Genomic DNA, 15,802 nt, shown 5'->3' on the forward strand with positions numbered 1-15,802 from the left:
ATTTCGGAGTACTTCCGTAACATAAATTTCAATTCGCATTTTATATCTTTTAAATAACTCGTTAAAAGCTATATACGATTAATAAAAATTGCAAAATTTAACCTGTGTCGAACCTATGTTACCGGGCGGAGTCTATAGCAACATGCACTATTCTTTTTTTTCGGCAGCAATCATCAACCTCTTTTTCCAAATTTCATAACACGATTTGTTTTAATTATCATGAACATTTAATTGAAACTTTAGCACATGTAACGTCGGAAATTAGCGTCTTTAGGATTTTAGACGTTTGTATAAATTGGCTTCCGTTTTGTATTGTATTGAAGCATTTTTTTCCTTTAAGACCCAAATATGTAGTTAATAAGAAAAGAATTTTGGCATATTTACTCTTCGTATTCATAACTTTTGCTCTCATCAACTTCACATATATTCTTCTATTCAACTCCATCAACAAATGGAAGTTTTTAACGACCTTGACTGGCTATGCAGCCCTTGTACGGTGGGCTTCATTACGAACTTCAATGGAATCTATAAAATATATAAGTTTCTCACTGAAGGTATCCGCAGAAGGTAACCAAAGATTTTGCGAGGATGCAAATATCAAACTTTACAATATAAATAGAAATCTTTGAACAATGAATTCAAATTGCAAAACAGCTATGCAATTAACAAATATATACTTATTTAGCTTCATGTAAATTATTTAACAATAAAATACATTAAATATGAAATTTGTAGTGTTACCAAGGGAGCTAATAATTAAATAATAACACTGTCTGCCACACAGTATCATTTCGCTCTCTTATAGTTGATTATGCGGTGCTTAACTTTTCTAATTATTGGGGGCATTATGATGACCTATAGCAGTTAATTTCTGTGTTATTTAGTCTCTTGACAATCATAATACATATTCTTTTATATATAATAGCGATGTCGTTATTACGACAAAGCTATGTCGTTAAAACGACATAGTGATGTCGTTATTACGACATGATATGTCGAAATTACGACATAGCGATGTCGTTATAACGACATGTTATGTCGAAATTACGACATAGTGATGTCGTAATAACGACATGTTATGTCGAAATTACGACATGCTATGTCGTAATTACGACATAAAATATTTTTTTTGAATGGCCCTTATCGGCTTCCGTAAATAATAGCTTTTTCGGTTTACGTTTAGTGATCTTTATTAGATGAAAAAAACGGTCTTTAGATTTAGTAGTATAGATATTTATGCATATAAAGTAGACATGTAAGTCGTTTGTTTTTCATTTAATAATATGAATACTTTTATCTGTTAAAAATCCAAAAGTTTGCAATTTGAAACTGTTATAACCCTGTTTAGAAAATGATAAAAGTTTGTGTCAGTTTACCTGTAAAATGGCGACGATAAATGGTATTACCACTTAAAATACTTTCGGTTCTATTTATATCGATTTGTGACATAGATTTTGATTATTTTTGATAATCTGTCTTAGGTTGTGTTTTTTTTAAAGTTTAGTTTTCATAAATTAAAGTCTCAAATGCATACATTAGGCTTTTCAAACATTAAATCAATGATATTAAGTTTTATCAATCTTAAGTATATTTCTTTTAATCATTTTTATCTAAATTTTTCATGTCAAGCAACTGACTTGAGACAGAAAAATATTGGAAGAGAAGTTATAGGAAAAACAGATGTATATCGTTGTTGAAGATTTGTATGCAACAATACACATTGGTTGAAATATGTCGACTAAAGATGCATTGGCAATAACATGAATAATACCGCATCTTCTTTTTTATAAAGATACTAGTCTTGTATTACAACTCCAGTTTCCGGTGCATGTCAAAACATGGAGGGAAACAAAATAGTCCATTTATTTCTGATTTTTTTTCTGGACTCATTTTTTCTGTTTGATTATAGATTTATGATGAATTGAAACATATATATATAGATTTAAAAAAAACTTGCATGTTTTGGGGTATATCAACCCCGGAAAGTTCCATGTACCAGTTTTGATTTTTTGATTTTTCAAAGATCAGATGTTTTGCATACGGAGCAGTCAATTACAGGACTGCAACCTATAGTTATACCCAATTTTCGTAGATTGCGATTAAACAGAGATGCAAAGGCCCACTTTTTCGACCGTAATTCTGTAGCAAGTTTGATGCAAGGATAATTTTGACTTATTTCACAATATCATCGACTTTTTTATGAAGGGCAAATTCAATTTTGATAAAAAAAAAAATTTACCGTTCAATAGTTCGTGCACCTTGAGTACCTAAGAATTAACATTTTTCCTTTCATTTTTTTCAATTGGCAACGAAAGTGATGTTTGAAGAATCATATTTTTGATAAAATATCATGAGTTATTTTTTTTTAAATCATAAAAGCACTGTATTAGGAAATTGCAAATGAAATGATAACATAAAAAAAGATTCTTATATGACCCTTATAGACTTATGTAATGACGTATCTAGCTAGTATTTGAAATTGGCAAATTTTTCTATGTATGAATCATAGGCGGATCCAGGCCCCCCTTTTTGTGGGAAAATTTGGTTGATTATATAGGGAATCTCTGAAGCATGACTGGAGCGCCCCCCCTTAGGACAGTCAGGGGGCCGCCCTTAGGAAAAGTTCTGGATCCGCCACTGTGAATCTTCGGTTTCAATGTTCTTCAACTTCGTACTTTATTTGGAACTTTTAACTTTTTTGAATTCAAGCGTCACTGATGAGTCTTTTGTAGACGAAACGCGCGTCTTGCTTAAAAACAAAATTTACTTCTGGTATCTATTATGAGGTTATCTACAAATTAAGTGATATCCCTTGATTTTATAGATGAATAGTTATTTCTTTGTTAAAAAAGTTCTATATATATATACATGTATTTGGATTTATATTTGGCTTACTGTTTGGTGTTAGCCAAGGCTCCGTGTTGAAAACCGCACATTGACCTATAATGTATAAAAAGAAGATGTGGTATGATTGCCAATGAGACAACTCAACAAGAGACTAAATGACTCAGAAACTAACAAAATTTATGTTACCGTACGGCCTTCAACAATGACCGAATCCATACCGGATAGTCAGCTATAAAAGGCCTCAAATAGACAAATGTAAAAAAAATCAATCGAGGAAACAACGGTCTAATTTATGTAAACAAAAATGGAACGAAAAACAAATGTGTAACACACCAACAAACGACAACCACTAAATTACAGGCGCCTAATTTGGGACACAAACATAATATTGCGGGGTTAGCGGGATCGAAACCATCCCCTAACCTTGGACAGTGATGTAACAGTACAACATAAGAACGATACATAAAAATCAGTTAAAAAATGCTGAAATCCTCAGATGGATACAAAGAGAAATACATTTAACGAGCAGATTGAAGATTCAGAATATACTTTGGTTGTTTTTGTTGCGGTATCTCTGATGTTTTTCACCTGTAGTTTATGCATTTTAAACAGCGGTATTCTTCTGTTGCCTTTATTCAAACTCATACTATGTGAGTAGTTTGTAAAGTCAAAAGATACCAGTATAAAAATAAAGTAATCATACAAGATCCTAGGCTGATATATTTGTACGCAAGAAGCGCGATTCTTAAAGACGAGTATCATCAGCGGTGACGGAAACAGACATAAACTTAACATATAGGTTTTCTCTTAGCACAAGCTATCAATTGGATGTTCTAATTATTCATTACATTCAAAACATATAAATCAAGGTAAAAGAAGTCCAAATGAATCATGCACTTTTAATATAAATAAAATGAAGAGAGTCCATTTGGTGCAGATAGTGTAAGGTTTCCTACTATGAATATTGTAATTAAGGCTTCAGACGATTTTGAGTGTTTGGCGTCATTTTTTCAGCAACCGCACAATTTTTCCATCGTAAACTCTGTGGACACATATTTTGTTTATTTTGTTTTAAAACCATACAGTATTCTTCAATATAAGCTTATTTCGTCTGTTGTAGCAAATGTGACAATATGATGGACTTCAATATACATACTGTAAACCAACTTATTTTCGCGGATACTTTATTTCGCGTTTTACTCATTCTTGACCACTACGCGGCTATTTAATTTCGCGATTTTCTGATTTATTTGATGACGTTTAATAAGGAAAGATCCAAGATTCACATATTCGCGACGATTTATATTCGCGTTATTTTTCGACTCGCGAAAGTCGCGAAAATAGATCGGTCGCGAAAATAAGTTGGTTTACAGTATATATCTATATTTATATTTTTAATATGTCTCATAAAATTCATTGGATAAAATAAAACAGGAACATACCTACCAAGTAAATTCTACAAATAAGTTTGACTAATGGTTTTAATTCAAGGTTAAAATTAAATGTAAAAATAAGAACATGACTTTGTGCACATTAAGGTCATATGCTGACATGTTATAATAAAAAAAATAACCAAAGAACTGGACATACGCGTATTCTACAACTATAAATTGTCCAGATTGGTAAAAACATGTCAATGAAAGTCTGTTTGGTAGATATTCATCCCAGTATCTTTAGAATAAACACTATTAGTGTCAAAGTAATAGATTTTTTGATAATCAGTTATATTCAAATGAAAGTGTTTATGAACTATTGCTTGTACTGTTATAGAAGAGACCGTCCATTATGGACACTGGTCCACCGGCTTAAGTAAATTGTTGTTCCAAATAACCATGTCTTGTGTAACACAATCATCGTCCTTTATTTAGTCATAAAACACCAATATGATAAGTCATGAACGTGCAATTACAAAGGTATATGACAATGGTTTTCAAATTCTCGTTTCACAATATTTTTGTTTGTAATAGTTTTATCGTCACAATTTTGGGTTTTATTGCAACTACAATTGTATATGTTATATCTAAAGTTATCAAGCTTTCTTCCACACAAAATCCACTTTTGTGTAGATTTGAGTTACCATTGATATGTTAATAATAATAAATAAACAAACTTTGAATTTTTGAAATACTAGGATTTTGAATTTCTACCTCAGGCATAGCATGCATAGATATTACTTAGCTGTATTTGGCAAAACTTTTAGAAATTTTGGTCCTCAATGCTCTTCTACTTCATATTTTGATTCGAGCGTCACTGATTCAAAGAAATGCGCGTCTGGCGTAAAAAATACAACATTTTTAATCCTGGTATCTATGATGAGTTCATTAACAACCACTGGGTCGATGACACTGCTGGTGGAGATTTATTTCCCCGAGTGTATCACCAGTCCAGTAGTCAGCACTTTAGTGTTGACTTGAGTTATCATTGATATGTTCATAATGATAAATCAATTGTTAACAAAACTTTGAATTTTTAATCCTGGTATCTATGATGAGTTAATTTAGTATTAACAAGCAAATTATAGAAAATCATTTTGTGAGTTGAATGACACGTTGTCCTTCTTCAGAACAAAACAAAACCTAAAAAACGCGGAATCATCACGGAAACAAGGGCCGTACGATAACTCGTCTTTCTATGAGACAATATCAACAACATATCAAATTACATGGATGTAAACACTAATTGGTCATCAATTAGTAAAACCTCTTGGTATTGAAAGACTCTGAGGTAGTAAAAAAAATATGTAAAACATATTTTTAAACGAGGTAACCGTCGCCTTGATAATTAATCAATCAGCAGACAATACTTGGTAATAATGGACACAGAGAAGTCCGCCATTTGTATATTATTATATATGATGTGATGCACGTCAGGTTTGTGCACGAAATCCAAATAAATGACCAAACGGTCTTCAACACCCCGATGGAAGTTTACCTGACTTCTAATATTTCTTATTTCAATATGAAATTATAGTTTAAATAATACAATATTGTTTCCAAAAATATTCGTTGTTTTCAATAAAATAATCATAATCATGTTAATTCAATTTAAATTTTAGTCAAAGTAATGATTATTTATAAACGCTTTTTAATCGATTTGAAATTGCATGCTTTAATTGTAAAAAAACGATTAGTTCAAAGGGAGATAATTTAAAAATTTATAAACTAAAAAATGTAATAGCTAATCGGTGTGAGTGATATCATAAGAAGTTGTTCCCGAAATATGAAGTTGGCACATACTAATATTTGGTGATAGGACAAAATTCACATGCTGTCTTCCATTCAAATTATTTTACTACCTGATAGAAGTCATATAACTAGTTTTATAATAATTTAGACTAAATGATTGTGTGATGATTTTGTATCCAGGTATCTGAGGTAAATAGTTTACATTAGTTACAGTTAGGTAGAAGCCTTATTTTATGTATTTGTATATAATTAAATAATTAGATATAGGAAGATGTGGTGTGAGTGCCAATGAGACAACTCTCCATCCAAACATGGAAATGAATCAGATGTTTCGCGGGTAAACCTTGGGTCAGGTCAATTGTGAAGGGGTGTTCAAAACGAACTTGTACAAATTGAGAAGTTTACAAGCTAAACCGTACTGTTGTTACGTACCTGTTACATGTGTTAAGGTTTATGTACCCTTCTGAAGCCATTTTTGTACGAACTTTTCAAACTTCAATTGTATCAAAACTACAGATATAATGAATAATAGAGATAGGCCATTTTGTACATATTCCGAGGGGAAATCTGATGCAAAGCATTATTTTTTACTGTTCCATTGCATTTAATAGAAAAAGAGGATTTTGTGGCAAATAAATCAAGATTTTTATAGAAAATCCACAGCCTTTATCCTTGTACTCTCATATTTGGCAATTTGATGACTAGTAGATATAGGGTTATTGCATGCAGTGCTAGCATTGATTTCCTTAAAACAAGTTTATAAATGTAGTTATTGGTTAAAACAAATATAAATATGGCCAAAATCAAGTACACCTTTTAGGGTGCGCTCGACTTTAGTGACTCAGCACAAGGTATTTTGGAATTAACAGGTTGTTTAGAACTTTTTGCAAAAAAAAAACCACGAGCACATCATAGAAAAGCAAGTGAGTAATCTATGTTTCAAATTTTATAACAAAAATCTCTGTATTAAAGGCTGTGGGTTTTCTATAAAAATCTTGATTTATTTGCCACAAAGTACTCTTTTTCTATTAAATGCAATGCAACAGTAAATAATAATGCTTTGCATCAAGTTTGCGTCTGGCGTATAAAATTATAATCCTGGTAATTTTGATAACTATTTACACCACTGGGTCGATGCCACTGCTGGTGGACGTTTCGTCCCCGAGGGTATCACCAGCCCAGTAGTCAGCACTTCGGTGTTGACATGAATATCAATTATATGGTCATTTTTTGTAAATTTTCTGTTTACTAAACTTTGAATTTTTCGAAAACTAAGGATTTTCTTACCCCAGGAGTAGATTACCGTAGCCGTATTTGGCACAACTTTTTGGAATTTTGGATCCTAAATGCTCTTCAACTTTGTATTTATTTGGCTTTTTAACTATTTTGATCTGAGCGTCACTGATGAGTCTTATGTAGACGAAACGCGCGTCTGGCGTATACAATTATAATCCTGGTAATTTTGATAACTAATTCCGCCTAGTATATGTTCAAAATGGACTGTATCTATTATTCATTATCTCTGTAGTTTTGATACAATTGGTGTTTGAAAAATTCGTACAAAAATGGCTACAGAAGGGTACATAAACCTTAAGCGTGTAAACTTGTAAGGTACATAATAACAGTGTAGATACTATTCTGTACGCTATCCGGAAGTCGCGATTTTCGAAGCGAGAACTTTTTGGATCACATTTAAAATTCGATGGATATACTGAATTAAACGGAAAGTTGATCATCTGAACATTGCTTAATGATTAAATCAGCTGACATCAGTATTCTCAAATGGTTTAGAAATAAATTCAGCACATTCATTATTCGTATCTTTGCCTAAATCAAGAGATTTTCAAGTGCATCACTAAGGAAAATCAGTCGGTGAACCTAAAAACAATCTGTTTACCCTCTTAGTGTACAAATCAATGTATGAACCATACTTAATTAACTAAATGAAGTAGATTTCAAGTGGTGGTAAAAGTTTCAACTAGATCTTTGTAGCCAGAAATAAGAAATTTACACTTGTTTGAATTTCTCACTGTACGATCAGTCTCGTTTGTATATTTGGAAACTGTATGATCAGTCTTTATTTCACTGTATTCTAGTGGGGATTTCAAAATTATATATGATACATTAGAAGGTGGCATTTTTCTAAATAACACAAATATATTTCAATAAATTCGCATCATAAAAACTTATGAAACATGTTTTAACTTAATAGGGTGTACTCGACTTACTACATTAAGTATAAGGATTTTTAAATGTTGCTAAAATAAGAAGAAGGTTTGTTGTATATATAAGTTTCAGAAATGTCCTCCGTTATACCTAAAATTGTACAAACACACAGATTTAACTGTTATATAAAATTGCATGTATTTACACAGATTCGAGGCCGTACTTGAGCCTATAATTGATCACAGTTCTTTCACTTTGTTTTGGATGTAGAGCTGTCTCTTTGATACTCAATGTACTTCTGTTCCACATTTCTTTTGAACAAGTGACAACAGTTCCGAAGAAATATCACAAACATTAAGTGTGAGTGATTCACATTGTGGAATTATGATTGTATTGTCTTTTTTAAGGGAGTTCGCTTCTCAGTTTTAAAGTTTAAACTTTTCAAAACACTACTTTATATTGATAGGGGATTTAAATAGGAAAAAAAAAGAGCCAAAAAAAAATATAGGTCACCGCGCTTGTTTTCGATATATTAGCCGTTGAAATTTTTGCCGGAAAATGTTCTCTCTTGCCTTTTCATATAGCTTTATCATTACCAAGTTTATGTCCCCAAAAACTTTTTAAGGAATGACTGTAATATGTTTCTGTCTACGAAAAAATATGGTGCACACTGAATTACGCGCGTTACCAAATTTTGCCGAAAACATGACAAGCGAGCTTCTTTTATTTCAGCAGGTATCAGTTTGAAGTTTTTTGTTCGGACATTTGTAATAGACGGAGAAACACGTGTTGCAACTTTCAACTTTAATTCTTCCGAATCATGAAAACTTGGCGTTGAATTATTCTGAAAAAGAAATATACCTTTCGTTTACTTGAATGCATTACAGTATTTATTTTGATTTGAATTTAACATCTACATTTCATAAACAATTTTCAAATAACAAAGTCAGTGGACTAGATATTAATGATGCCTCCCGTTCACCCCATCCCAGAGTTTTCCTCAGGGTCGACTTATACCAACTTTTAGCCTGAATGTTTCTATAATGGGGCAGATGTAAATGAAAAAGAAAAAGAAAAAAAACCATAGCCGACTACCAAGGAAAATCAAAACAAGAATCTTTCAGAGTACAGCAATCCAGATTGTTTTTAATTTGTTTTAAATCTTGCATTTTTCAATCTTTCAAGAACCACCTTTCTTGAACGATGAATGTGAAAATCATCAATATCATACCTGACCTCCGTGTTATCATCAGTAACAGCATATTAAAGTTTGAAAAGTTGTATGATTGAACGATTCACGAGTTAACGCATGGACACGACTGGAAACACCATTTCTAAATATTTCAAGAAGCATACCTCATGATCAGAAACATCAAAAATCGTTAATATCAACTTGACCTCCATTTTGGCATCAGTAACGACAATTTTTTTTTTAAAGCTTTGATAAACGGTTCATGAGTAAAGGCCATGGACAATATTTGGCAGCATTCTTACATCACCACAATAATATGAATAAGAAGATGTGGTATGAGACAACTCTCAATCCAAGTCCCAATTTATTTTAAAATTTTAGTACAGCGGATTTAACCGTTTTAATGGTTGCGCCAACCTTCAACATACCAACCGATTTTTCTGTGGAAAAAGGGTAAAAGTGTACAAGTGTATAAGCTAAGTATTATTATTTTCAAAAGTTGCCACGCAATTAATAAATGCAATCAGTACAATGACATATATGGATTAACCCAGAAATCGCTTTAAATAAACTGATAAAATCCTTTTCATTTTAAATTCATTCGTTATTGATACATGTAATCATTTCTGTAAACTTACCCAAATTATATCACATGAATTACCACACTCAACGGTGGACGGTGTAAATAGCCTTTGAAAATGTAATAGCTTTAACAGATAACTGCAACGATACACTATTACAAAGTCCACAAGCGAATCATGTATTGCTTTTTAGGCATTTGATTTTAAATAAGACTGACGGAACAAAATACAATCATTTTGCCGTCTACAAAAATCATCAGAAATATATTTGTATTGTCTGATGAAAAAAATATACGTCATAGTTCCCTGGAAAGCTCATAATATCACATAGACACGTATATACCTTCAAATTGTCGTTTTTAAAAAAAATCATAACTGGTCATATACAGTCGAAAAATCTTAAATCTAGAAAACAGTCAGATCTAGACTGATCATACAGTAATATATTTTGGGAACCTAAAGGAAAACATATCTTTTAGGGGAAATACGAATATTCTACTTAAATACGAAAAGAATATTGAAACAGTATATATTTAACTGTAAACTGATGCAATTATTTGCAATTAAAGATTATTTGCCTTGTACTACGAAAGCAAAATTGTCCATCGATTTCAATTTTTTCTAATAAGTTGGTGTGATGCACACGTATATTTTATATTCTAATGCATGTTTTTGTTACAGTTACTCATATTTATGATGCTATATATACCTTGAAGATGTTCAGAGTATTTTGTAGATATAGGAGTAAACAAATGATGAGAAAAGTTACCGTAGGCAAAACTGTTCTGTTAGTCAGTTGGAAATCATCGCTTCGAAAATCATGACTTCCGGATAGCGTACAGAATAGTATCTACACTGTGATAATAATACCAGAAGGACAAGTTTGTAATGGTAAACATGTGTACCATCGGTAATGATCTTAAGTAGAGTATTTATAGATAATTTATTAATCACAAACAGCGGTTGTACATTTTTGGTTAAATTATATCGATTTATCAAGAAACTGTATTTGTTTGATACTTTGTAAAAAAAAACCGTTTTGGCTCCAGTATCAAACTGCATGGTAAATAAAGGCAACAGTAGTATACCGCTGTTCAAAACTCATAAATCCATGGACAAAAAACAAAATCGGGGTAACAAACCAAAACCGAGCGAAACAAACCCATCAGAACATAGCAATATAAAAATAAAATGAAGAAATTAAAACAGCCAGATTTTTAACACCACACGTCATTGTAATGATGGGATAAACACCTTCTGCATATTAATTATTATAGAGGCAGGATAATGAAATGTGTAACAGTTTCAAAAGGTTAAATTCCAAGTTCACCGGCTACAATAATAAACAAAAGAATTACGACAAACAGCAACCAACAACAAACAATCTAGGAACACAACATTAGAAGGCCCACTATGAGAAATCAATTGCAAGGGATTAACTCGATCAAAAACACAAACGTAACCATACACTGAATAAAAAAGTTGATGTCGTGGGTGTTTTTTATTTTAGTAAATACTATCAAAGAAAAAGATGTCAAGAAGACAACTTTAATCCAGGACAAAATTGCAAAAAAAACTATTGCGTTAAATAAGGTAACTTACACAATCAGGTAAATTTAGATATCGTAGTTAAGAGTACATAATCATTTTTTACAAAAGAAATAAATTTGTTGTTCACAGTAAAGGAGTACACAAAAGAAAATTACACGATTTGAGAATAATTGCGGTTACTGAAAGCAATCAAATGATAAAAACCCATGGACAAAAATTATAGGTATAATGATCCAATATCAACCTGTTTATATACTGAGCCAAAAAAGTTTATCAACACTTTTTTTTTCAATTTTTGTTTTTTTTGCTTCTGCAATTTATTTTTTAAAACATTAATATAATCCTTAGTTTTACCAGTAATTTTTAGCAGTCTTACTTTTTTTTCTGGATGATTGATTTCGCGCCATTTTAGCTTTTCATGTGTGATTGATGTTTTACCTTCTGTACCTGTACTTTGAATTCAAGGTTTAATTTTTTTTCCACTAACGTTCAGAAACACACCATTGGTAAGAAAAACAAAAAAAAAAATTGCAAAAAGTGAATGGGGCGTCAACCTGGCATACCTGAAAATAACCGTCAGAAGGCTATCGGAATGATTGATGCCAGAATGAGTGTTTCTGGTGTCGTGGCTTGATTAAATGTGCATAAGTCAACAGTTTAGAGACTAACAAACAGATATTGACAAATTGCAACAGCACAGGATAGGTCGATATGTCGTAGACCAAGAAAAACTATCGTCAAGGAAGGAGTGCTACTTTCGCTTTAGATCAACACGTGACAAGTTTTTTTCCGGCCACACGAGTAGTTCATTGACTAAGGGCAGCTGCTGGTGTGCCTGCCAATCCATCATTGATGCACTTAGGGCATGGCCGAGAAATTTATTTTGAATAACACTATACTCATTTCTGCATTTTGACCCTCCTGCGCTCATTACAAAGAAAATCTGAATGAATTTCAGTGGTAAACATTCATATTGCTTCTGACATGTCATAATTTCATTTTTTTTTATTAATAATTCATATGTTGTTACAATTTTGTAATAAAATAAAATTTCATATTTTGTTGCTAAACTTTTTTGGCTCAGCATAGTATGGATCACATTTCCGACATTACATTGATTGCGTGGTACGTATTTAATAGGATCAATATACCTTTTTTCTCGCCTGTTTGCATGAACCATTCCATCTTTGAATATGAATTAAAGTTTAGAACTGCCAACAACGACACACTCTTGCCGGTTAGAAGTTGGCGATGATAACTCGTTAAAAAGGAAAACTTTTGTTTAATATATTATCTGCAAATGTTTTGTCCATTATCTATAATCTAGATGTCGATGTAGAGCTATTAGTTAGTATATAATACTTTTTAGTATATTTTGATAATTACTAGTAGTTTAAATGGACACTGACACCGGAAGTAACAGTCGAGCAGACCGCTTGAAAGGTAAGTAGTCGTATTTACTTGTTTATATCAATAAAATTTTATAAATAAGGTAGTGCACCGAATATCGGATACTATTTAGTTTTGAAATACACAATTATCCTTGCAGGAAAGCGTGCAGTTAATGCTAACACTTCGACACAGTTTCCAAAATTTCACTAGATAACTGTGTCGAAGTGTTTGCAATAACTGCACACTTTCTAGCAAAAACAATTGTGTATTTTAAAAATACATACTATCCGACATTCGGTGTGCCAACTTATTAATCAAAATTTAAAAGATATAAACAAGAAAATGCAATAACTAACCTTTCAAGCGTCGAGTTCGACTGTAACTTCCGGTGTGTGTATATCCATCACGTGATTTTGATTGTACCCCTTGCCTTCTGTCGCATTAATATTTCCACATTTAACCTTTGGTTTAATGGGGTAAAATGCTTATCGAAACATTTTTTTTCATATATTTTCCAAAACACCGAAACGGCTTGTGGAGGTTTGGAAATGAGTTGCAATAAGAGAGGCTTATTTGTATTAATGGAAACAAACATAAAAACAAGATAAATTGCATATCTTAATTTTTTTTCTGCTGGAATTTTAAGAAAAATGTGAAACAAATCAAAAATGAAAAAAAAAACGATGATCAAGAACAAAAGTTGTTTTTAGTGATAACTGCTGCTGAATGTAAATTAGAACGAATAAGTTTGATGCTAAAATTGTGGGTTAAAATTGTTATTACTGTTCGGTCAATACCTCTGTTTGTGGACTATTGGTCCACGAAGGTATCATAAGTCCAGTTTTGGCATGAAAATACCAATATCGTTTGAATAAATCTTGCTATTTTAATAAATTCATTTTGCATTAAGTAATATATCTCCCTAATGCAAAGCTCTGATTTATTGTCCGCCAGCATTGCTACTTTATTTCCTCAATGGTGATAGATTTACTTTAAAAAATATAGCATTGTAGTTGTTCACAAGTGTTCTACTACTTATCTTTCAGTACTTTTAACTAGTTCCTTAACTACTATCATTATTATACACCCGGATCCATACATTTATTGCAGTTAAATAAATAATCAAAGTAAGATATATATACGATGTATTAAACAAAATATATTTTAAGGTTTAAGTTAACATTATCATGACCTTTGCCAATTACCAGTCAGTCTGAAATCAATGTATAAATATATGTGCAAATATAAACATTGTTTTATCAGTTGAATATGCAGACAAAAGCTGATAAGAAAAACGTTTCCGGGTTTGTTCTACTCAATAAAAATAACTTCATATATTATACATGAATTGTCATTGATATGGTTATATTTATAAATTTACTGTTTACAAATTTTTGAATTTTTTGTAATACTAAGGCTTTTCTACCTCAGGCATAGATTACCTTAGCTGTATTTGGCAAAACTTTTAGGAATTTTGGTTGTCAATGCCCTTCAACTTCGTAGTTTATTTGGCCTTTTTAACTTTTTTGGATTCGAGCGTCACTGATGAGTCTTTTGTAGACGAAACGCTCGTCTGGCGTATATACTAAATTTAGTCCTGGTATCTATGATGAGTTTATTGAACCTTTATTCCGTGTCAGGGACAGGGAAATGTACCCTGCTGTATAGATAAAAGTGTACCAATACACCTGCAGACATTAGATCGAATATCAAATTTGTAAAGTATAAACATTTAAACATGATAAAATTGAGAATGGAAATTGTCAATTATTACTTCTTTAAATAATGGGAGTTTTTTTTTAGATGTAAATTCAAATACAATTACACTGTATAGTACCAAATTTCTAATTCAAATGCTTAACGAGATTGACAGGACTATAACGCGAATATATTTTCTATCTACGCTAGCCGCGCGTTTCGTCTACATAAGACTCATCAGTGACGCTAAAAAAAAAATCTTAAAAAGGCCAAATAAAGTACGAAGTTGAAGAAAATATTGAGGACCAAAAATTCCAAAAAATGTTGGCAAATACAACTAAGGTTATTTATTCCTGAGGTAGATAAGCCTTAGTATTTCAAATATCGAAAGTTTTGATAACAGTTAATTTATAATTATGAACATATCAATGATAACTTAAGTCAACACAGAAGTGTTGACTACTGGGCTGGTGATACCCTTAGGGAAATTAATCTCCACCAGCAGTGGCATCGACCACCTAGTTTTTTTTAAATAAACTCACCATTGATACCAGGATTAAAATTTTATATTTACGCCAGACGCGCGTGAATGTGTGGAAAATAGGATAATCCTAAAAGACAGTCCTTTGAACGAAAAAAAACCCATTTCCACTAGTTTTTATTGTAATGTTTTTATTTGTTCTTATGATGTTTGATTTTTAAGTAAAGTTTTATAACATTGAAAATAGAGCAATTAAAAACCAAAGGTATATTCCAAACAACATCGAAGACAAACTGACAATACCATGAACCAAAAACAAAAATGAATAATAGACAAATCTCCTTCTCCATTTCTTCAAAGTCTGAGCAACATGAAACCACACAAACTGGGGAAAATATCAGATGCTTCGAAAGGGCTAGCAAATCCTGCAACACATGTGATACCCATCGTGTGGCTCGTGAAAGTACAAATTCGCTGATGTGAAATTCGAGGAAAGGTGGTATAGACAATAGGGACATATCCGTCATCGGCCGTTAGAACTTCAGAAAATTTTAGAAAACAACACATACTAGTAAACGTATTCTTTTTTTAAATCGTGTATCATCTTTCCTACAGTTTCACTGTATGGATATTAATGAAGGATATCCCACATCTCCATAAAACATCTTCATTGGTATATTCCATGGGACATACACAATCCCCCGTAGAT

This window comes from Mytilus trossulus, chromosome 12 (assembly GCF_036588685.1).
Source record: "Mytilus trossulus isolate FHL-02 chromosome 12, PNRI_Mtr1.1.1.hap1, whole genome shotgun sequence".
NCBI classification, from domain to species: domain Eukaryota; kingdom Metazoa; phylum Mollusca; class Bivalvia; order Mytilida; family Mytilidae; genus Mytilus; species Mytilus trossulus.